This window comes from Oncorhynchus mykiss, chromosome 31, assembly GCF_013265735.2.
Source record: "Oncorhynchus mykiss isolate Arlee chromosome 31, USDA_OmykA_1.1, whole genome shotgun sequence".
Lineage (NCBI taxonomy): Eukaryota > Metazoa > Chordata > Actinopteri > Salmoniformes > Salmonidae > Oncorhynchus > Oncorhynchus mykiss.
The window spans coordinates 30,709,818-30,732,579 of NC_050571.1; the positions used below are offsets into that span (position 1 = coordinate 30,709,818).

General features: G+C 41.4%; 19 non-coding genes across 19 annotated transcripts; all 19 read left to right on the forward strand.

Moving 5' to 3' along the window:
* The first annotated feature begins 1,296 nt into the window (after positions 1 to 1,296).
* trnaa-agc lies at positions 1,297 to 1,369 on the forward strand. Its single transcript has one exon. It is a non-coding gene; the product is annotated as a tRNA-Ala (tRNA).
* Positions 1,370 to 2,868: 1,499 nt separating this feature from the next.
* trnaa-agc lies at positions 2,869 to 2,941 on the forward strand. The gene has a single exon. It is a non-coding gene; the product is annotated as a tRNA-Ala (tRNA).
* A 239-nt stretch (positions 2,942 to 3,180) lies between these two features.
* trnaa-agc lies at positions 3,181 to 3,253 on the forward strand. Its single transcript has one exon. It is a non-coding gene; the product is annotated as a tRNA-Ala (tRNA).
* Positions 3,254 to 3,804: 551 nt separating this feature from the next.
* trnaa-agc lies at positions 3,805 to 3,877 on the forward strand. Its single transcript has one exon. It is a non-coding gene; the product is annotated as a tRNA-Ala (tRNA).
* A 239-nt stretch (positions 3,878 to 4,116) lies between these two features.
* On the forward strand, positions 4,117 to 4,189 carry trnaa-agc. Its single transcript has one exon. It is a non-coding gene; the product is annotated as a tRNA-Ala (tRNA).
* Positions 4,190 to 6,212: 2,023 nt separating this feature from the next.
* On the forward strand, positions 6,213 to 6,285 carry trnaa-agc. Its single transcript has one exon. It is a non-coding gene; the product is annotated as a tRNA-Ala (tRNA).
* Positions 6,286 to 7,466: 1,181 nt separating this feature from the next.
* trnaa-agc lies at positions 7,467 to 7,539 on the forward strand. Its single transcript has one exon. It is a non-coding gene; the product is annotated as a tRNA-Ala (tRNA).
* Positions 7,540 to 7,778: 239 nt separating this feature from the next.
* Positions 7,779 to 7,851, forward strand: trnaa-agc. The gene has a single exon. It is a non-coding gene; the product is annotated as a tRNA-Ala (tRNA).
* A 2,023-nt stretch (positions 7,852 to 9,874) lies between these two features.
* On the forward strand, positions 9,875 to 9,947 carry trnaa-agc. The gene has a single exon. It is a non-coding gene; the product is annotated as a tRNA-Ala (tRNA).
* Positions 9,948 to 12,086: 2,139 nt separating this feature from the next.
* On the forward strand, positions 12,087 to 12,159 carry trnaa-agc. Its single transcript has one exon. It is a non-coding gene; the product is annotated as a tRNA-Ala (tRNA).
* A 239-nt stretch (positions 12,160 to 12,398) lies between these two features.
* On the forward strand, positions 12,399 to 12,471 carry trnaa-agc. Its single transcript has one exon. It is a non-coding gene; the product is annotated as a tRNA-Ala (tRNA).
* A 2,331-nt stretch (positions 12,472 to 14,802) lies between these two features.
* trnaa-agc lies at positions 14,803 to 14,875 on the forward strand. The gene has a single exon. It is a non-coding gene; the product is annotated as a tRNA-Ala (tRNA).
* A 239-nt stretch (positions 14,876 to 15,114) lies between these two features.
* trnaa-agc lies at positions 15,115 to 15,187 on the forward strand. The gene has a single exon. It is a non-coding gene; the product is annotated as a tRNA-Ala (tRNA).
* Positions 15,188 to 15,722: 535 nt separating this feature from the next.
* trnaa-agc lies at positions 15,723 to 15,795 on the forward strand. The gene has a single exon. It is a non-coding gene; the product is annotated as a tRNA-Ala (tRNA).
* A 239-nt stretch (positions 15,796 to 16,034) lies between these two features.
* trnaa-agc lies at positions 16,035 to 16,107 on the forward strand. The gene has a single exon. It is a non-coding gene; the product is annotated as a tRNA-Ala (tRNA).
* Positions 16,108 to 16,338: 231 nt separating this feature from the next.
* trnaa-agc lies at positions 16,339 to 16,411 on the forward strand. The gene has a single exon. It is a non-coding gene; the product is annotated as a tRNA-Ala (tRNA).
* Positions 16,412 to 16,642: 231 nt separating this feature from the next.
* Positions 16,643 to 16,715, forward strand: trnaa-agc. Its single transcript has one exon. It is a non-coding gene; the product is annotated as a tRNA-Ala (tRNA).
* Positions 16,716 to 19,055: 2,340 nt separating this feature from the next.
* trnaa-agc lies at positions 19,056 to 19,128 on the forward strand. The gene has a single exon. It is a non-coding gene; the product is annotated as a tRNA-Ala (tRNA).
* A 2,329-nt stretch (positions 19,129 to 21,457) lies between these two features.
* Positions 21,458 to 21,530, forward strand: trnaa-agc. Its single transcript has one exon. It is a non-coding gene; the product is annotated as a tRNA-Ala (tRNA).
* The last annotated feature ends 1,232 nt before the right edge of the window (positions 21,531 to 22,762 follow it).

Consider the following 22,762-nt stretch of genomic DNA (forward strand, 5'->3'; position numbering starts at 1 on the left):
AATATGTAAGATAGATGTCAATTCTTCATGGTTACATTAGCTAGCTAACAATGCTTTGTTGCTATCTGGCTAGTTAACAGTACTAGTAGCTAGCCAGTCAGCCCTATTGACTAATTATGGGCTTGCGATCTAAGGTACTTAGGCAGGTAACGTTAAACATGCCGAACAATACCAAATTACTCATGAACCATTAAGAGGGATCCCCATTTAAGTGATTTATTAAAAGGTAAAACAAAAAGAGCAGGAGTCATACATATATTTCTATCTCTATATTTATACATATTGAAAATAATTGGTATGTAGCACAGTTCTCTAGCACATACAAGTGCAAGCTAAGTATCTGAAGTGAACTGCCTCAACTCCTCTCTAACTACAGACTCCATCACTCTCCATCTTATTATTATCATCTGAAGCTTTGGAAGCCATCGGCCAAGTATGTACCAGATCACCTTGAGTTTATTTGAGTTTTTAAAGCTACTTTGAGATTCTGTGTGTAATGAAAAGTGCTATATAGAATAAATCATAATTATTATTATTTATCCTACAGGGGAGGAGGAGCCCTTGTCATAATGGCTTTGCGATATGATGGACAGCCTTCTGTTTGCTACTAAACAGGTCCTAATATCTTAGTCTGTGTGCCAGTTCATTCTCTCTTTTGACTTTGTTGTGGCAAGCAGAAACACACTGGAATTTAGGAAATCCCACCAAACCACCGAATTATTACTTCAATTAAAGGGACAAATTATGTGGTCGCTTGGGGTAATGCAAAAATCCCCTTTGGTTATCACATGTAGGCACATGTGTAGTTTATGAGACAGATCTTTGATTTAGTAGCTGTTCATTTGTTAGTAAATGTTGGGAGCTGTGACTCTTATTTATTCTACTGGAAGGCTGTCCTCTCCTCTGCTTACAGTAGAAAGGCCTTGGAGCGATCCACTGAGACGCAGTGAGCATAAGCACGACAAAAGACAGGAAAACAGTGACCATGTTTCGGGCGACTAACATGCATTTCCCCACGATCAACTGATCCTAATGTTATTCCACAGACAGCCAGCAGGGGGAACTCCAGACTCGCAGGTTTTTCTGCTATCATACACCCAAAACTCACTAACCCAACAATACAACTATTTCCACCACTGGGCTTACTGCAGTCACTACTTCCACCTTTACTGAACTACCATGAAGAATACTTTTAGACAGTTGAAGCAAGCATACTTTTTAAAAAGTATCCTTACTTATGGACGAGGGATTTGGCAGTGTGGTCATTGAGATTTCATACTTCTTGTTGGATGCACAGGGGGATTAGCTCAAATGGTAGAGCGCTCGCTTAGCATGCGAGAGGTAGCGGGATCGATGCCCGCATCCTCCAACTACTTAGTTTGGTTCAATCAGCACACATTGTTGTTGTAGCTCTGGATACTAACACAACAATACAACTATTTCCACCACTGGGCTTACTCCTATCACTACCACTACTTCAACCTTTACTGAACTACCATGAAAAATACTTTTAGACAGCTGAAGCAAGTATACTTGTTAAAAAGTATCCTTTCTTATGGACGAGGAATTTGGCAGTGCGGTCATTGAGATTTCATACTTCTTGTTGGAGGCACAGGGGGATTGGCTCAAATGGTAGAGCGCTCCCTTAGCATGCGAGAGGTAGCGGGATCGATGCCCGCATCCTCCAACTATTTAGTTTGGTTCAATCAGCACACATTGTTGTTGTAGCTCTGGATACTAACCCAACAATACAACTATTTCCACCACTGGGCTTACTCCTATCACTACTTCAACCTTTACTGAACTACCATGAAAAATACTTTTAGACAGCTGAAGCAAGCATACTTGTTAAAAAGTATCCTTTCTTATGGACGAGGAATTTGGCAGTGCGGTCATTGAGATTTCATACTTCTTGTTGGAGGCACAGGGGTATTGGCTCAAATGGTAGAGCGCTCCCTTAGCATGCGAGAGGTAGCGGGATCGATGCCCGCATCCTCCAACTATTTAGTTCGGTTCAATCAGCACACATTGTTGTTGTAGCTCTGGATACTAACCCAACAATACAACTATTTCCACCACTGGGCTTACTCCTATCACTACTTCAACCTTTACTGAACTACCATGAAAAATACTTTTAGACAGCTGAAGCAAGCATACTTGTTAAAAAGTATCCTTTCTTATGGACGAGGGATTTGGCAGTGCGGTCATTGAGATTTCATACTTCTTGTTGGATGCACAGGGGGATTATCTCAAATGGTAGAGCGCTCGCTTAGCATGCGAGAGGTAGCGGGATCGATGCCCGCATCCTCCAACTATTTAGTTTGGTTCAATCAGCACACATTGTTGTTGTAGCTCTGGATACTAACCCAACAATACAACTATTTCCACCACTGGGCTTACTCCTATCACTACCACTACTTCAACCTTTACTGAACTACCATGAAAAATACTTTTAGACAGCTGAAGCAAGCATACTTGTTAAAAAGTATCCTTTCTTATGGACGAGGAATTTGGCAGTGCGGTCATTGAGATTTCATACTTCTTGTTGGAGGCACAGGGGGATTGGCTCAAATGGTAGAGCGCTCCCTTAGCATGCGAGAGGTAGCGGGATCGATGCCCGCATCCTCCAACTATTTAGTTTGGTTCAATCAGCACACATTGTTGTTGTAGCTCTGGATACTAACACAACAATACAACTATTTCCACCACTGGGCTTACTCCTATCACTACTTCAACCTTTACTGAACTACCATGAAAAATACTTTTAGACAGCTGAAGCAAGCATACTTGTTAAAAAGTATCCTTTCTTATGGACAAGGGATTTGGCAGTGCAGTCATTGAGATTTCATACTTCTTGTTGGAGGCACAGGGGGATTAGCTCAAATGGTAGAGCGCTCGCTTAGCATGCGAGAGGTAGCGGGATCGATGCCCGCATCCTCCAACTATTTAGTTTGGTTCAATCAGCACACATTGTTGTTGTAGCTCTGGATACTAACACAACAATACAACTATTTCCACCACTGGGCTTACTCCTATCACTACTTCAACCTTTACTGAACTACCATGAAAAATACTTTTAGACAGCTGAAGCAAGCATACTTGTTAAAAAGTATCCTTTCTTATGGACGAGGGATTTGGCAGTGCGGTCATTGAGATTTCATACTTCCTGTTGGAGGCACAGGGGGATTAGCTCAAATGGTAGAGCGCTCGCTTAGCATGCGAGAGGTAGCGGGATCGATCCCCGCATCCTCCAACTATTTAGTTCGGTTCAATCAGCACACATTGTTGTTGTAGCTCTGGATACTAACCCAACAATACAACTATTTCCACCACTGGGCTTACTCCTATCACTACTTCAACCTTTACTGAACTACCATGAAAAATACTTTTAGACAGCTGAAGCAAGCATACTTGTTAAAAAGTATCCTTTCTTATGGACGAGGGATTTGGCAGTGCGGTCATTGAGATTTCATTCTTCTTGTTGGAGGCACAGGGGGATTAGCTCAAATGGTAGAGCGCTCGCTTAGCATGCGAGAGGTAGCGGGATCGATGCACCCATCCTCCAACTATTTAGTTTGGTTCAATCAGCACACATTGTTGTTGTAGCTCTGGATACTAACCCAACAATACAACTATTTCCACCACTGGGCTTACTCCTATCACTACTTCAACCTTTACTGAACTACCATGAAAAATACTTTTAGACAGCTGAAGCAAGCATACTTGTTAAAAAGTATCCTTTCTTATGGACGAGGGATTTGGCAGTGCGGTCATTGAGATTTCATACTTCGTGTTGGAGGCACAGGGGGATTAGCTCAAATGGCAGAGCGCTCGCTTAGCATGCGAGAGGTAGCGGGATCGATGCCCGCATCCTCCAACTATTTAGTTTGGTTCAATCAGCACACATTGTTGTTGTAGCTCTGGATACTAACCCAACAATACAACTATTTCCACCACTGGGCTTACTCCTATCACTACTTCAACCTTTACTGAACTACCATGAAAAATACTTTTAGACAGCTGAAGCAAGCATACTTGTTAAAAAGTATCCTTTCTTATGGACGAGGGATTTGGCAGTGCAGTCATTGAGATTTCATACTTCTTGTTGGAGGCACAGGGGGATTAGCTCAAATGGTAGAGCGCTCGCTTAGCATGTGAGAGGTAGCGGGATCGATGCCCGCATCCTCCAAATATTTAGTTTGGTTCAATCAGCACACATTGTTGTTGTAGCTCTGGACTGATTTAACTCATCGAAGGATTAGTAAACAAATTGAATCAAGCGTGCTTGTCTGGCTCTAAAATGTGAATGTGTGTTGCTGGGGCATCCTGAGGACTGCAGTTGGGAAACACCAGTGGAAGGTAGAGTATGGTGGCGAGTTGAAATATTGATTCAAAATAGACCAAACAGTAGACGACGCTATCGTGGCTGTTCATAATATATTAGGCTAAGTACTGTTTTATACTCTGCACTTTCAATTGTTGTGAGTTCATGACGTATTTCCCATGTAGTGTTTTAATAGGATAATTTAGGGACAGTTCAAAAATTACTGGGTGAGTGGGGGCTTGTAGCTCTCAAACTCTAGGGGTGTTTTTCCAAACATACTACCATGCTCCACACTCATGCTCCGATTGTATTCTCCACTCCGTTCTCTTGAGTACGTTTTTGTGTGGACGCGAGTGAGGAGAATGCATAAAGCAATACATTTAAGAAGCACTCGCACTCCCCCTACTGTATTACCTCACGCTTCACAGCCCCATTCACTGAACCTCCTTCCAGCCAGGACAATGGCAACAATAGACGAATCAAGATATACACAAAGCAAACGTTTGACGTCACAATTATCAGCTAGATATGTGAATCGTAACAATTTAGCTAGCCAGATAGCTAAACAGGACAAAAATGACCTAAAACGAATAATATGTAAGATAGATGTCAATTCTTCATGGTTACATTAGCTAGCTAACAATGCTTTGTTGCTATCTGGCTAGTTAACAGTACTAGTAGCTAGCCAGTCAGCCCTATTGACTAATTATGGGCTTGCGATCTAAGGTACTTAGGCAGGTAACGTTAAACATGCCGAACAATACCAAATTACTCATGAACCATTAAGAGGGATCCCCATTTAAGTGATTTATTAAAAGGTAAAACAAAAAGAGCAGGAGTCATACATATATTTCTATCTCTATATTTATACATATTGAAAATAATTGGTATGTAGCACAGTTCTCTAGCACATACAAGTGCAAGCTAAGTATCTGAAGTGAACTGCCTCAACTCCTCTCTAACTACAGACTCCATCACTCTCCATCTTATTATTATCATCTGAAGCTTTGGAAGCCATCGGCCAAGTATGTACCAGATCACCTTGAGTTTATTTGAGTTTTTAAAGCTACTTTGAGATTCTGTGTGTAATGAAAAGTGCTATATAGAATAAATCATAATTATTATTATTTATCCTACAGGGGAGGAGGAGCCCTTGTCATAATGGCTTTGCGATATGATGGACAGCCTTCTGTTTGCTACTAAACAGGTCCTAATATCTTAGTCTGTGTGCCAGTTCATTCTCTCTTTTGACTTTGTTGTGGCAAGCAGAAACACACTGGAATTTAGGAAATCCCACCAAACCACCGAATTATTACTTCAATTAAAGGGACAAATTATGTGGTCGCTTGGGGTAATGCAAAAATCCCCTTTGGTTATCACATGTAGGCACATGTGTAGTTTATGAGACAGATCTTTGATTTAGTAGCTGTTCATTTGTTAGTAAATGTTGGGAGCTGTGACTCTTATTTATTCTACTGGAAGGCTGTCCTCTCCTCTGCTTACAGTAGAAAGGCCTTGGAGCGATCCACTGAGACGCAGTGAGCATAAGCACGACAAAAGACAGGAAAACAGTGACCATGTTTCGGGCGACTAACATGCATTTCCCCACGATCAACTGATCCTAATGTTATTCCACAGACAGCCAGCAGGGGGAACTCCAGACTCGCAGGTTTTTCTGCTATCATACACCCAAAACTCACTAACCCAACAATACAACTATTTCCACCACTGGGCTTACTGCAGTCACTACTTCCACCTTTACTGAACTACCATGAAGAATACTTTTAGACAGTTGAAGCAAGCATACTTTTTAAAAAGTATCCTTACTTATGGACGAGGGATTTGGCAGTGTGGTCATTGAGATTTCATACTTCTTGTTGGATGCACAGGGGGATTAGCTCAAATGGTAGAGCGCTCGCTTAGCATGCGAGAGGTAGCGGGATCGATGCCCGCATCCTCCAACTACTTAGTTTGGTTCAATCAGCACACATTGTTGTTGTAGCTCTGGATACTAACACAACAATACAACTATTTCCACCACTGGGCTTACTCCTATCACTACCACTACTTCAACCTTTACTGAACTACCATGAAAAATACTTTTAGACAGCTGAAGCAAGCATACTTGTTAAAAAGTATCCTTTCTTATGGACGAGGAATTTGGCAGTGCGGTCATTGAGATTTCATACTTCTTGTTGGAGGCACAGGGGGATTGGCTCAAATGGTAGAGCGCTCCCTTAGCATGCGAGAGGTAGCGGGATCGATGCCCGCATCCTCCAACTATTTAGTTTGGTTCAATCAGCACACATTGTTGTTGTAGCTCTGGATACTAACCCAACAATACAACTATTTCCACCACTGGGCTTACTCCTATCACTACTTCAACCTTTACTGAACTACCATGAAAAATACTTTTAGACAGCTGAAGCAAGCATACTTGTTAAAAAGTATCCTTTCTTATGGACGAGGGATTTGGCAGTGCAGTCATTGAGATTTCATACTTCTTGTTGGAGGCACAGGGGGATTATCTCAAATGGTAGAGCGCTCGCTTAGCATGCGAGAGGTAGCGGGATCGATGCCCGCATCCTCCAACTATTTAGTTTCGTTCAATCAGCACACATTGTTGTTGTAGCTCTGGATACTAACACAACAATACAACTATTTCCACCACTGGGCTTACTCCTATCACTACTTCAACCTTTACTGAACTACCATGAAAAATACTTTTAGACAGCTGAAGCAAGCATACTTGTTAAAAAGTATCCTTTCTTATGGACGAGGGATTTGGCAGTGCGGTCATTGAGATTTCATACTTCTTGTTGGAGGCACAGGGGGATTAGCTCAAATGGTAGAGCGCTCGCTTAGCATGCGAGAGGTAGCGGGATCGATGCACCCATCCTCCAACTATTTAGTTTGGTTCAATCAGCACACATTGTTGTTGTAGCTCTGGATACTAACCCAACAATACAACTATTTCCACCACTGGGCTTACTCCTATCACTACTTCAACCTTTACTGAACTACCATGAAAAATACTTTTAGACAGCTGAAGCAAGCATACTTGTTAAAAAGTATCCTTTCTTATGGACGAGGGATTTGGCAGTGCGGTCATTGAGATTTCATACTTCGTGTTGGAGGCACAGGGGGATTAGCTCAAATGGCAGAGCGCTCGCTTAGCATGCGAGAGGTAGCGGGATCGATGCCCGCATCCTCCAACTATTTAGTTTGGTTCAATCAGCACACATTGTTGTTGTAGCTCTGGATACTAACCCAACAATACAACTATTTCCACCACTGGGCTTACTCCTATCACTACTTCAACCTTTACTGAACTACCATGAAAAATACTTTTAGACAGCTGAAGCAAGCATACTTGTTAAAAAGTATCCTTTCTTATGGACGAGGGATTTGGCAGTGCAGTCATTGAGATTTCATACTTCTTGTTGGAGGCACAGGGGGATTAGCTCAAATGGTAGAGCGCTCGCTTAGCATGTGAGAGGTAGCGGGATCGATGCCCGCATCCTCCATATATTTAGTTTGGTTCAATCAGCACACATTGTTGTTGTAGCTCTGGACTGATTTAACTCATCGAAGGATTAGTAAACAAATTGAATCAAGCGTGCTTGTCTGGCTCTAAAATGTGAATGTGTGTTGCTGGGGCATCCTGAGGACTGCAGTTGGGAAACACCAGTGGAAGGTAGAGTATGGTGGCGAGTTGAAATATTGATTCAAAATAGACCAAACAGTAGACGACGCTATCGTGGCTGTTCATAATATATTAGGCTAAGTACTGTTTTATACTCTGCACTTTCAATTGTTGTGAGTTCATGACGTATTTCCCATGTAGTGTTTTAATAGGATAATTTAGGGACAGTTCAAAAATTACTGGGTGAGTGGGGGCTTGTAGCTCTCAAACTCTAGGGGTGTTTTTCCAAACATACTACCATGCTCCACACTCATGCTCCGATTGTATTCTCCACTCCGTTCTCTTGAGTACGTTTTTGTGTGGACGCGAGTGAGGAGAATGCATAAAGCAATACATTTAAGAAGCACTCGCACTCCCCCTACTGTATTACCTCACGCTTCACAGCCCCATTCACTGAACCTCCTTCCAGCCAGGACAATGGCAACAATAGACGAATCAAGATATACACAAAGCAAACGTTTGACGTCACAATTATCAGCTAGATATGTGAATCGTAACAATTTAGCTAGCCAGATAGCTAAACAGGACAAAAATGACCTAAAACGAATAATATGTAAGATAGATGTCAATTCTTCATGGTTACATTAGCTAGCTAACAATGCTTTGTTGCTATCTGGCTAGTTAACAGTACTAGTAGCTAGCCAGTCAGCCCTATTGACTAATTATGGGCTTGCGATCTAAGGTACTTAGGCAGGTAACGTTAAACATGCCGAACAATACCAAATTACTCATGAACCATTAAGAGGGATCCCCATTTAAGTGATTTATTAAAAGGTAAAACAAAAAGAGCAGGAGTCATACATATATTTCTATCTCTATATTTATACATATTGAAAATAATTGGTATGTAGCACAGTTCTCTAGCACATACAAGTGCAAGCTAAGTATCTGAAGTGAACTGCCTCAACTCCTCTCTAACTACAGACTCCATCACTCTCCATCTTATTATTATCATCTGAAGCTTTGGAAGCCATCGGCCAAGTATGTACCAGATCACCTTGAGTTTATTTGAGTTTTTAAAGCTACTTTGAGATTCTGTGTGTAATGAAAAGTGCTATATAGAATAAATCATAATTATTATTATTTATCCTACAGGGGAGGAGGAGCCCTTGTCATAATGGCTTTGCGATATGATGGACAGCCTTCTGTTTGCTACTAAACAGGTCCTAATATCTTAGTCTGTGTGCCAGTTCATTCTCTCTTTTGACTTTGTTGTGGCAAGCAGAAACACACTGGAATTTAGGAAATCCCACCAAACCACCGAATTATTACTTCAATTAAAGGGACAAATTATGTGGTCGCTTGGGGTAATGCAAAAATCCCCTTTGGTTATCACATGTAGGCACATGTGTAGTTTATGAGACAGATCTTTGATTTAGTAGCTGTTCATTTGTTAGTAAATGTTGGGAGCTGTGACTCTTATTTATTCTACTGGAAGGCTGTCCTCTCCTCTGCTTACAGTAGAAAGGCCTTGGAGCGATCCACTGAGACGCAGTGAGCATAAGCACGACAAAAGACAGGAAAACAGTGACCATGTTTCGGGCGACTAACATGCATTTCCCCACGATCAACTGATCCTAATGTTATTCCACAGACAGCCAGCAGGGGGAACTCCAGACTCGCAGGTTTTTCTGCTATCATACACCCAAAACTCACTAACCCAACAATACAACTATTTCCACCACTGGGCTTACTGCAGTCACTACTTCCACCTTTACTGAACTACCATGAAGAATACTTTTAGACAGCTGAAGCAAGCATACTTTTTAAAAAGTATCCTTACTTATGGACGAGGGATTTGGCAGTGTGGTCATTGAGATTTCATACTTCTTGTTGGATGCACAGGGGGATTAGCTCAAATGGTAGAGTGCTCGCTTAGCATGCGAGAGGTAGCGGGATCGATGCCCGCATCCTCCAACTACTTTGTTTGGTTCAATCAGCACACATTGTTGTTGTAGCTCTGGATACTAACCCAACAATACAACTATTTCCACCACTGGGCTTACTCCTATAACTACTTCAACCTTTACTGAACTACCATGAAAAATACTTTTAGACAGTTGAAGCAAGCATACTTTTTAAAAAGTATCCTTACTTATGGACGAGGGATTTGAATCAAGCGTGCTTGTCTGGCTCTAAAATGTGAATGTGTGTTGCTGGGGCAACCTGAGGACTGCAGTTGGGAAACACCAGTGCGAAATACGTAGAGTGTGGTGGCGAGTTGAAATATTGATTCAAAATAGACCAAACAGTAGACGACGCTATCGTGGCTGTTCATAATATATTAGGCTAAGTACTGTTTTATACTCTGCACTTTCAATTGTTGTGAGTTCATGACGTATTTCCCATGTAGTGTTTTAATAGGATAATTTAGGGACAGTTCAAAAATTACTGGGTGAGTGGGGGCTTGTAGCTCTCAAACTCTAGGGGTGTTTTTCCAAACATACTACCATGCTCCACACTCATGCTCCGATTGTATTCTCCACTCCGTTCTCTTGAGTACGTTTTTGTGTGGACGCGAGTGAGGAGAATGCATTAAGCAATACATTTAAGAAGCACTCGCACTCCCCCTACTGTATTACCTCACGCTTCACAGCCCCATTCACTGAACCTCCTTCCAGCCAGGACAATGGCAACAATAGACGAATCAAGATATACACAAAGCAAACGTTTGACGTCACAATTATCAGCTAGATATGTGAATCGTAACAATTTAGCTAGCCAGATAGCTAAACAGGACAAAAATGACCTAAAACGAATAATATGTAAGATAGATGTCAATTCTTCATGGTTACATTAGCTAGCTAACAATGCTTTGTTGCTATCTGGCTAGTTAACAGTACTAGTAGCTAGCCAGTCAGCCCTATTGACTAATTATGGGCTTGCGATCTAAGGTACTTAGGCAGGTAACGTTAAACATGCCGAACAATACCAAATTACTCATGAACCATTAAGAGGGATCCCCATTTAAGTGATTTATTAAAAGGTAAAACAAAAAGAGCAGGAGTCATACATATATTTCTATCTCTATATTTATACATATTGAAAATAATTGGTATGTAGCACAGTTCTCTAGCACATACAAGTGCAAGCTAAGTATCTGAAGTGAACTGCCTCAACTCCTCTCTAACTACAGACTCCATCACTCTCCATCTTATTATTATCATCTGAAGCTTTGGAAGCCATCGGCCAAGTATGTACCAGATCACCTTGAGTTTATTTGAGTTTTTAAAGCTACTTTGAGATTCTGTGTGTAATGAAAAGTGCTATATAGAATAAATCATAATTATTATTATTTATCCTACAGGGGAGGAGGAGCCCTTGTCATAATGGCTTTGCGATATGATGGACAGCCTTCTGTTTGCTACTAAACAGGTCCTAATATCTTAGTCTGTGTGCCAGTTCATTCTCTCTTTTGACTTTGTTGTGGCAAGCAGAAACACACTGGAATTTAGGAAATCCCACCAAACCACCGAATTATTACTTCAATTAAAGGGACAAATTATGTGGTCGCTTGGGGTAATGCAAAAATCCCCTTTGGTTATCACATGTAGGCACATGTGTAGTTTATGAGACAGATCTTTGATTTAGTAGCTGTTCATTTGTTAGTAAATGTTGGGAGCTGTGACTCTTATTTATTCTACTGGAAGGCTGTCCTCTCCTCTGCTTACAGTAGAAAGGCCTTGGAGCGATCCACTGAGACGCAGTGAGCATAAGCACGACAAAAGACAGGAAAACAGTGACCATGTTTCGGGCGACTAACATGCATTTCCCCACGATCAACTGATCCTAATGTTATTCCACAGACAGCCAGCAGGGGGAACTCCAGACTCGCAGGTTTTTCTGCTATCATACACCCAAAACTCACTAACCCAACAATACAACTATTTCCACCACTGGGCTTACTGCAGTCACTACTTCCACCTTTACTGAACTACCATGAAGAATACTTTTAGACAGCTGAAGCAAGCATACTTTTTAAAAAGTATCCTTACTTATGGACGAGGAATTTGGCAGTGTGGTCATTGAGATTTCATACTTCTTGTTGGATGCACAGGGGGATTAGCTCAAATGGTAGAGTGCTCGCTTAGCATGCGAGAGGTAGCGGGATCGATGCCCGCATCCTCCAACTACTTAGTTTGGTTCAATCAGCACACATTGTTGTTGTAGCTCTGGATACTAACCCAACAATACAACTATTTCCACCACTGGGCTTACTCCTATAACTACTTCAACCTTTACTGAACTACCATGAAAAATACTTTTAGACAGCTGAAGCAAGCATACTTGTTAAAAAGTATCCTTTCTTATGGACGAGGAATTTGGCAGTGCGGTCATTGAGGTTTCATACTTCTTGTTGTAGACACAGGGGGATTGGCTCAAATGGTAGAGCGCTCGCTTAGCATGCGAGAGGTAGCGGGATCGATGCCCGCATCCTCCAACTATTTAGTTTGGTTCAATCAGCACACATTGTTGTTCTAGATCTGGATAACAATACAACTATTTCCACCACTGGGCTTACTCCTATCACTACTTCAACCTTTACTGAACTACCATGAAAAATACTTTTAGACAGCTGAAGCAAGCATACTTGTTAAAAAGTATCCTTTCTCATGGACGAGGGATTTGGCAGTGCGGTCATTGAGATTTCATACTTCTTGTTGGAGGCACAGGGGGATTAGCTCAAATGGTAGAGCGCTCGCTTAGCATGTGATAGGTAGCGGGATCGATGCCCGCATCCTCCAACTATTTAGTTTGGTTCAATCAGCACACATTGTTGTTGTAGCTCTGGACTGATTTAACTAATCGAAGGATTAGTAAACAAATTGAATCAAGCGTGCTTGTCTGGCTCTAAAATGTGAATGTGTGTTGCTGGGGCAACCTGAGGACTGCAGTTGGGAAACACCAGTGGGAAATACGTAGAGTGTGGTGGCGAGTTGAAATATTGATTCAAAATAGACCAAACAGTAGACGACGCTATCGTGGCTGTTCATAATATATTAGGCTAAGTACTGTTTTATACTCTGCACTTTCAATTGTTGTGAGTTCATGACGTATTTCCCATGTAGTGTTTTAATAGGATAATTTAGGGACAGTTCAAAAATTACTGGGTGAGTGGGGGCTTGTAGCTCTCAAACTCTAGGGGTGTTTTTCCAAACATACTACCATGCTCCACACTCATGCTCCGATTGTATTCTCCACTCCGTTCTCTTGAGTACGTTTTTGTGTGGACGCGAGTGAGGAGAATGCATTAAGCAATACATTTAAGAAGCACTCGCACTCCCCCTACTGTATTACCTCACGCTTCACAGCCCCATTCACTGAACCTCCTTCCAGCCAGGACAATGGCAACAATAGACGAATCAAGATATACACAAAGCAAACGTTTGACGTCACAATTATCAGCTAGATATGTGAATCGTAACAATTTAGCTAGCCAGATAGCTAAACAGGACAAAAATGACCTAAAACGAATAATATGTAAGATAGATGTCAATTCTTCATGGTTACATTAGCTAGCTAACAATGCTTTGTTGCTATCTGGCTAGTTAACAGTACTAGTAGCTAGCCAGTCAGCCCTATTGACTAATTATGGGCTTGCGATCTAAGGTACTTAGGCAGGTAACGTTAAACATGCCGAACAATACCAAATTACTCATGAACCATTAAGAGGGATCCCCATTTAAGTGATTTATTAAAAGGTAAAACAAAAAGAGCAGGAGTCATACATATATTTCTATCTCTATATTTATACATATTGAAAATAATTGGTATGTAGCACAGTTCTCTAGCACATACAAGTGCAAGCTAAGTATCTGAAGTGAACTGCCTCAACTCCTCTCTAACTACAGACTCCATCACTCTCCATCTTATTATTATCATCTGAAGCTTTGGAAGCCATCGGCCAAGTATGTACCAGATCACCTTGAGTTTATTTGAGTTTTTAAAGCTACTTTGAGATTCTGTGTGTAATGAAAAGTGCTATATAGAATAAATCATAATTATTATTATTTATCCTACAGGGGAGGAGGAGCCCTTGTCATAATGGCTTTGCGATATGATGGACAGCCTTCTGTTTGCTACTAAACAGGTCCTAATATCTTAGTCTGTGTGCCAGTTCATTCTCTCTTTTGACTTTGTTGTGGCAAGCAGAAACACACTGGAATTTAGGAAATCCCACCAAACCACCGAATTATTACTTCAATTAAAGGGACAAATTATGTGGTCGCTTGGGGTAATGCAAAAATCCCCTTTGGTTATCACATGTAGGCACATGTGTAGTTTATGAGACAGATCTTTGATTTAGTAGCTGTTCATTTGTTAGTAAATGTTGGGAGCTGTGACTCTTATTTATTCTACTGGAAGGCTGTCCTCTCCTCTGCTTACAGTAGAAAGGCCTTGGAGCGATCCACTGAGACGCAGTGAGCATAAGCACGACAAAAGACAGGAAAACAGTGACCATGTTTCGGGCGACTAACATGCATTTCCCCACGATCAACTGATCCTAATGTTATTCCACAGACAGCCAGCAGGGGGAACTCCAGACTCGCAGGTTTTTCTGCTATCATACACCCAAAACTCACTAACCCAACAATACAACTATTTCCACCACTGGGCTTACTGCAGTCACTACTTCCACCTTTACTGAACTACCATGAAGAATACTTTTAGACAGCTGAAGCAAGCATACTTTTTAAAAAGTATCCTTACTTATGGACGAGGGATTTGGCAGTGTGGTCATTGAGATTTCATACTTCTTGTTGGATGCACAGGGGGATTAGCTCAAATGGTAGAGCGCTCGCTTAGCATGCGAGAGGTAGCGGGATCGATGCCCGCATCCTCCACCTACTTAGTTTGGTTCAATCAGCACACATTGTTGTTGTAGCTCTGGATACTAACCCAACAATACAACTATTTCCACCACTGGGCTTACTCCTATAACTACTTCAACCTTTACTGAACTACCATGAAAAATACTTTTAGACAGCTGAAGCAAGCATACTTGTTAAAAAGTATCCTTTCTTATGGACGAGGAATTTGGCAGTGCGGTCATTGAGATTTCATACTTCTTGTTGGAGGCACAGGGGGATTGGCTCAAATGGTAGAGCGCTTGCTTAGCATGCGAGAGGTAGCGGGATCGATGCCCGCATCCTCCAACTATTTAGTTTGGTTCAATCAGCACACATTGTTGTTGTAGATCTGGATAACAATACAACTATTTCCACCACTGGGCTTACTCCTATCACTACTTCAACCTTTACTGAACTACCATGAAAAATACTTTTAGACAGCTGAAGCAAGCATACTTGTTAAAAAGTATCCTTTCTTATGGACGAGGGATTTGGCAGTGCGGTCATTGAGATTTCATACTTCTTGTTGGAGGCACAGGGGGATTGGCTCAAATGGTAGAGCGCTCGCTTAGCATGCGAGAGGTAGCGGGATTGATGCCCGCATCCTCCAACTATTTAGTTTGGTTCAATCAGCACACATTGTTGTTCTAGATCTGGATAACAATACAACTATTTCCACCACTGGGCTTACTCCTATCACTACTTCAACCTTTACTGAACTACCATGAAAAATACTTTTAGACAGCTGAAGCAAGCATACTTGTTAAAAAGTATCCTTTCTTATGGACGAGGGATTTGGCAGTGCGGTCATTGAGATTTCATACTTCTTGTTGGATGCACAGGGGGATTAGCTCAAATGGTAGAGCGCTCGCTTAGCATGCGAGAGGTAGCGGGATCGATGCCCGCATCCTCCAACTACTTAGTTTGGTTCAATCAGCACACATTGTTGTTGTAGCTCTGGATACTAACCCAACAATACAACTATTTCCACCACTGGGCTTACTCCTATAACTACTTCAACCTTTACTGAACTACCATGAAAAATACTTTTAGACAGCTGAAGCAAGCATACTTGTTAAAAAGTATCCTTTCTTATGGACGAGGAATTTGGCAGTGCGGTCATTGAGATTTCATACTTCTTGTTGGAGGCACAGGGGGATTGGCTCAAATGGTAGAGCGCTTGCTTAGCATGCGAGAGGTAGCGGGATCGATGCCCGCATCCTCCAACTATTTAGTTTGGTTCAATCAGCACACATTGTTGTTGTAGATCTGGATAACAATACAACTATTTCCACCACTGGGCTTACTCCTATCACTACTTCAACCTTTACTGAACTACCATGAAAAATACTTTTAGACAGCTGAAGCAAGCATACTTGTTAAAAAGTATCCTTTCTTATGGACGAGGGATTTGGCAGTGCGGTCATTGAGATTTCATACTTCTTGTTGGAGGCACAGGGGGATTGGCTCAAATGGTAGAGCGCTCGCTTAGCATGCGAGAGGTAGCGGGATCGATGCCCGCATCCTCCAACTATTTAGTTTGGTTCAATCAGCACACATTGTTGTTCTAGATCTGGATAACAATACAACTATTTCCACCACTGGGCTTACTCCTATCACTACTTCAACCTTTACTGAACTACCATGAAAAATACTTTTAGACAGCTGAAGCAAGCATACTTGTTAAAAAGTATCCTTTCTTATGGACGAGGGATTTGGCAGTGCGGTCATTGAGATTTCATACTTCTTGTTGGAGGCACAGGGGGATTAGCTCAAATGGTAGAGCGCTCGCTTAGCATGCGAGAGGTAGCGGGATCGATGCCCGCATCCTCCAACTATTTAGTTTGGTTCAATCAGCACACATTGTTGTTGTAGCTCTGGACTGATTTAACTAATCGAAGGATTAGTAAACAAATTGAATCAAGCGTGCTTGTCTGGCTCTAAAATGTGAATGTGTGTTGCTGGGGCAACCTGAGGACTGCAGTTGGGAAACACCAGTGGAAGGTAGAGTGTGGTGGCGAGTTGAAATATTGATTCAAAATAGACCAAACAGTAGACGACGCTATCGTGGCTGTTCATAATATATTAGGCTAAGTACTGTTTTATACTCTGCACTTTCAATTGTTGTGAGTTCATGACGTATTTCCCATGTAGTGTTTTAATAGGATAATTTAGGGACAGTTCAAAAATTACTGGGTGAGTGGGGGCTTGTAGCTCTCAAACTCTAGGGGTGTTTTTCCAAACATACTACCATGCTCCACACTCATGCTCCGATTGTATTCTCCACTCCGTTCTCTTGAGTACGTTTTTGTGTGGACGCGAGTGAGGAGAATGCATAAAGCAATACATTTAAGAAGCACTCGCACTCCCCCTACTGTATTACCTCACGCTTCACAGCCCCATTCACTGAACCTCCTTCCAGCCAGGACAATGGCAACAATAGACAAATCAAGATATACACAAAGCAAACGTTTGACGTCACAATTATCAGCTAGATATGTGAATCGTAACAATTTAGCTAGCCAGATAGCTAAACAGGACAAAAATGACCTAAAACGAATAATATGTAAGATAGATGTCAATTCTTCATGGTTACATTAGCTAGCTAACAATGCTTTGTTGCTATCTGGCTAGTTAACAGTACTAGTAGCTAGCCAGTCAGCCCTATTGACTAATTATGGGCTTGCGATCTAAGGTACTTAGGCAGGTAACGTTAAACATGCCGAACAATACCAAATTACTCATGAACCATTAAGAGGGATCCCCATTTAAGTGATTTATTAAAAGGTAAAACAAAAAGAGCAGGAGTCATACATATATTTCTATCTCTATATTTATACATATTGAAAATAATTGGTATGTAGCACAGTTCTCTAGCACATACAAGTGCAAGCTAAGTATCTGAAGTGAACTGCCTCAACTCCTCTCTAACTACAGACTCCATCACTCTCCATCTTATTATTATCATCTGAAGCTTTGGAAGCCATCGGCCAAGTATGTACCAGATCACCTTGAGTTTATTTGAGTTTTTAAAGCTACTTTGAGATTCTGTGTGTAATGAAAAGTGCTATATAGAATAAATTATAATTATTATTATTTATCCTACAGGGGAGGAGGAGCCCTTGTCATAATGGCTTTGCGATATGATGGACAGCCTTCTGTTTGCTACTAAACAGGTCCTAATATCTTAGTCTGTGTGCCAGTTCATTCTCTCTTTTGACTTTGTTGTGGCAAGCAGAAACACACTGGAATTTAGGAAATCCCACCAAACCACCGAATTATTACTTCAATTAAAGGGACAAATTATGTGGTCGCTTGGGGTAATGCAAAAATCCCCTTTGGTTATCACATGTAGGCACATGTGTAGTTTATGAGACAGATCTTTGATTTAGTAGCTGTTCATTTGTTAGTAAATGTTGGGAGCTGTGACTCTTATTTATTCTACTGGAAGGCTGTCCTCTCCTCTGCTTACAGTAGAAAGGCCTTGGAGCGATCCACTGAGACGCAGTGAGCATAAGCACGACAAAAGACAGGAAAACAGTGACCATGTTTCGGGCGACTAACATGCATTTCCCCACGATCAACTGATCCTAATGTTATTCCACAGACAGCCAGCAGGGGGAACTCCAGACTCGCAGGTTTTTCTGCTATCATACACCCAAAACTCACTAACCCAACAATACAACTATTTCCACCACTGGGCTTACTGCAGTCACTACTTCCACCTTTACTGAACTACCATGAAGAATACTTTTAGACAGCTGAATCAAGCATACTTTTTAAAAAGTATCCTTACTTATGGACGAGGGATTTGGCAGTGCGGTCATTGAGATTTCATACTTCTTGTTGGAGGCACAGGGGGATTGGCTCAAATGGTAGAGCGCTCGCTTAGCATGCGAGAGGTAGCGGGATCGATGCCGCATCCTCCAACTACTTAGTTTGGTTCAATCAGCACACATTGTTGTTGTAGCTCTGGATACTAACCCAACAATACAACTATTTCCACCACTGGGCTTACTCCTATCACTACCACTACTTCAACCTTTACTGAACTACCATGAAAAATACTTTTAGACAGCTGAAGCAAGCATACTTGTTAAAAAGTATCCTTTCTTATGGACGAGGGATTTGGCAGTGTGGTCATTGAGATTTCATACTTCTTGTTGGATGCACAGGGGGATTAGCTCAAATGGTAGAGCGCTCGCTTAGCATGCGAGAGGTAGCGGGATCGATGCCCGCATCCTCCAACTATTTAGTTTGGTTCAATCAGCACACATTGTTGTTGTAGCTCTGGACTGATTTAACTAATCGAAGGATTAGTAAACAAATTGAATCAAGCGTGCTTGTCTGGCTCTAAAATGTGAATGTGTGTTGCTGGGGCAACCTGAGGACTGCAGTTGGGAAACACCAGTGGGAAATACGTAGAGTGTGGTGGCGAGTTGAAATATTGATTCAAAATAGACCAAACAGTAGACGACGCTATCGTGGCTGTTCATAATATATTAGGCTAAGTACTGTTTTATACTCTGCACTTTCAATTGTTGTGAGTTCATGACGTATTTCCCATGTAGTGTTTTAATAGGATAATTTAGGGACAGTTCAAAAATGACTGGGTGAGTGGGGGCTTGTAGCTCTCAAACTCTAGGGGTGTTTTTCCAAACATACTACCATGCTCCACACTCATGCTCCGATTGTATTCTCCACTCCGTTCTCTTGAGTACGTTTTTGTGTGGACGCGAGTGAGGAGAATGCATAAAGCAATACATTTAAGAAGCACTCGCACTCCCCCTACTGTATTACCTCACGCTTCACAGCTCCTTCCAGCCAGGACAATGGCAACAATAGACGAATCAAGATATACACAAAGCAAACGTTTGACGTTACAATTATCAGCTAGATATGTGAATCGTAACAATTTAGCTAGCCAGATAGCTAAACAGGACAAAAATGACCTAAAACGAATAATATGTAAGATAGATGTCAATTCTTCATGGTTACATTAGCTAGCTAACAATGCTTTGTTGCTATCTGGCTAGCTAACAGTACTAGTAGCTAGCCAGTCAGCCCTATTGACTAATTATGGGCTTGCGATCTAAGGTACTTAGGCAGGTAACGTTAAACATGCCGAACAATACCAAATTACTTATGAACCATTAAGAGGGATCCCCATTTAAGTGATTTATTAAAAGGTAAAACAAAAAGAGCAGGAGTCATACATATATTTCTATCTCTATATTTATACATATTGAAAATAATTGGTATGTAGCACAGTTCTCTAGCACATACAAGTGCAAGCTAAGTATCTGAAGTGAACTGCCTCAACTCCTCTCTAACTACAGACTCCATCACTCTCCATCTTATTATTATCATCTGAAGCTTTGGAAGCCATCGGCCAAGTATGTAACAGATCACCTTGAGTTTATTTGAGTTTTTAAAGCTACTTTGAGATTCTGTGTGTAATGAAAAGTGCTATATAGAATAAATTATAATTATTATTATTTATCCTACAGGGGAGGAGGAGCCCTTGTCATAATGGCTTTGCGATATGATGGACAGCCTTCTGTTTGCTACTAAACAGGTCCTAATATCTTAGTCTGTGTGCCAGTTCATTCTCTCTTTTGACTTTGTTGTGGCAAGCAGAAACACACTGGAATTTAGGAAATCCCACCAAACCACCAAATTATTACTTCAATTAAAGGGACAAATTATGTGGTCGCTTGGGGTAATGCAAAAATCCCCTTTGGTTATCACATGTAGGCACATGTGTAGTTTATGAGACAGATCTTTGATTTAGTAGCTGTTCATTTGTTAGTAAATGTTGGGAGCTGTGACTCTTATTTATTCTACTGGAAGGCTGTCCTCTCCTCTGCTTACAGTAGAAAGGCCTTGGAGCGATCCACTGAGACGCAGTGAGCATAAGCACGACAAAAGACAGGAAAACAGTGACCATGTTTCGGGCGACTAACATGCATTTCCCCACGATCAACTGATCCTAATGTTATTCCACAGACAGCCAGCAGGGGGAACTCCAGACTCGCAGGTTTTTCTGCTATCATACACCCAAAACTCACTAACCCAACAATACAACTATTTCCACCACTGGGCTTACTGCAGTCACTACTTCCACCTTTACTGAACTACCATGAAGAATACTTTTAGACAGCTGAATCAAGCATACTTTTTAAAAAGTATCCTTACTTATGGACGAGGGATTTGGCAGTGCGGTCATTGAGATTTCATACTTCTTGTTGGAGGCACAGGGGGATTGGCTCAAATGGTAGAGCGCTCGCTTAGCATGCGAGAGGTAGCGGGATCGATGCCGCATCCTCCAACTACTTAGTTTGGTTCAATCAGCACACATTGTTGTTGTAGCTCTGGATACTAACCCAACAATACAACTATTTCCACCACTGGGCTTACTCCTATCACTACCACTACTTCAACCTTTACTGAACTACCATGAAAAATACTTTTAGACAGCTGAAGCAAGCATACTTGTTAAAAAGTATCCTTTCTTATGGACGAGGGATTTGGCAGTGTGGTCATTGAGATTTCATACTTCTTGTTGGATGCACAGGGGGATTAGCTCAAATGGTAGAGCGCTCGCTTAGCATGCGAGAGGTAGCGGGATCGATGCCCGCATCCTCCAACTATTTAGTTTGGTTCAATCAGCACACATTGTTGTTGTAGCTCTGGACTGATTTAACTAATCGAAGGATTAGTAAACAAATTGAATCAAGCGTGCTTGTCTGGCTCTAAAATGTGAATGTGTGTTGCTGGGGCAACCTGAGGACTGCAGTTGGGAAACACCAGTGGGAAATACGTAGAGTGTGGTGGCGAGTTGAAATATTGATTCAAAATAGACCAAACAGTAGACGACGCTATCGTGGCTGTTCATAATATATTAGGCTAAGTACTGTTTTATACTCTGCACTTTCAATTGTTGTGAGTTCATGACGTATTTCCCATGTAGTGTTTTAATAGGATAATTTAGGGACAGTTCAAAAATGACTGGGTGAGTGGGGGCTTGTAGCTCTCAAACTCTAGGGGTGTTTTTCCAAACATACTACCATGCTCCACACTCATGCTCCGATTGTATTCTCCACTCCGTTCTCTTGAGTACGTTTTTGTGTGGACGCGAGTGAGGAGAATGCATAAAGCAATACATTTAAGAAGCACTCGCACTCCCCCTACTGTATTACCTCACGCTTCACAGCTCCTTCCAGCCAGGACAATGGCAACAATAGACGAATCAAGATATACACAAAGCAAACGTTTGACGTTACAATTATCAGCTAGATATGTGAATCGTAACAATTTAGCTAGCCAGATAGCTAAACAGGACAAAAATGACCTAAAACGAATAATATGTAAGATAGATGTCAATTCTTCATGGTTACATTAGCTAGCTAACAATGCTTTGTTGCTATCTGGCTAGCTAACAGTACTAGTAGCTAGCCAGTCAGCCCTATTGACTAATTATGGGCTTGCGATCTAAGGTACTTAGGCAGGTAACGTTAAACATGCCGAACAATACCAAATTACTTATGAACCATTAAGAGGGATCCCCATTTAAGTGATTTATTAAAAGGTAAAACAAAAAGAGCAGGAGTCATACATATATTTCTATCTCTATATTTATACATATTGAAAATAATTGGTATGTAGCACAGTTCTCTAGCACATACAAGTGCAAGCTAAGTATCTGAAGTGAACTGCCTCAACTCCTCTCTAACTACAGACTCCATCACTCTCCATCTTATTATTATCATCTGAAGCTTTGGAAGCCATCGGCCAAGTATGTAACAGATCACCTTGAGTTTATTTGAGTTTTTAAAGCTACTTTGAGATTCTGTGTGTAATGAAAAGTGCTATATAGAA